This window comes from Eriocheir sinensis, chromosome 66 (assembly GCF_024679095.1).
Source record: "Eriocheir sinensis breed Jianghai 21 chromosome 66, ASM2467909v1, whole genome shotgun sequence".
Classification (NCBI taxonomy): domain Eukaryota; kingdom Metazoa; phylum Arthropoda; class Malacostraca; order Decapoda; family Varunidae; genus Eriocheir; species Eriocheir sinensis.
The window spans coordinates 7,616,769-7,617,230 of record NC_066574.1 but is presented as its reverse complement, the minus strand read 5'-3'; positions in this window follow the sequence as shown (position 1 = coordinate 7,617,230).

Sequence of the window (462 nt, the reverse complement as noted above, 5' to 3'; positions counted from 1 at the left end):
CCATCGTCAGACACTCCAGGCTCAGACTTCGTTTCCTCCTCTTCTTCATGAACTAAAGACACTGACTCCTTTCCTGGCATTGTCTTTCTTTAGTCAGTCAAGCGGTGATTATTTCATGAACATTGTGAGTATTTATCGGTGAGTGCAGCATGTGATCAGCCATTCAGCCATTGTCTATGAAGGCGGAGAGCAAATCCACTTTGGCTTTCTATTAGCGCCTTCATTTTCCATCCACGCGCCGCCCTTGACGGGGTGGCGGCGGAGCATTTCACGCTGGAATGAGAACGCGTGACACAGGGAAGGCTTTATTGGGCGAGGGAAGCAGAGGAAGCGGATTTTTATGAGTGTTAAAAGCATATCACTCTCCGCAGATGCTATTTCAGGATATCTTAACGGAAAAATGTGAAAATGTCAAGCAGTAACTAAACTAAACTAAGTAAGAGTGCAGATCCCCCAAATCAT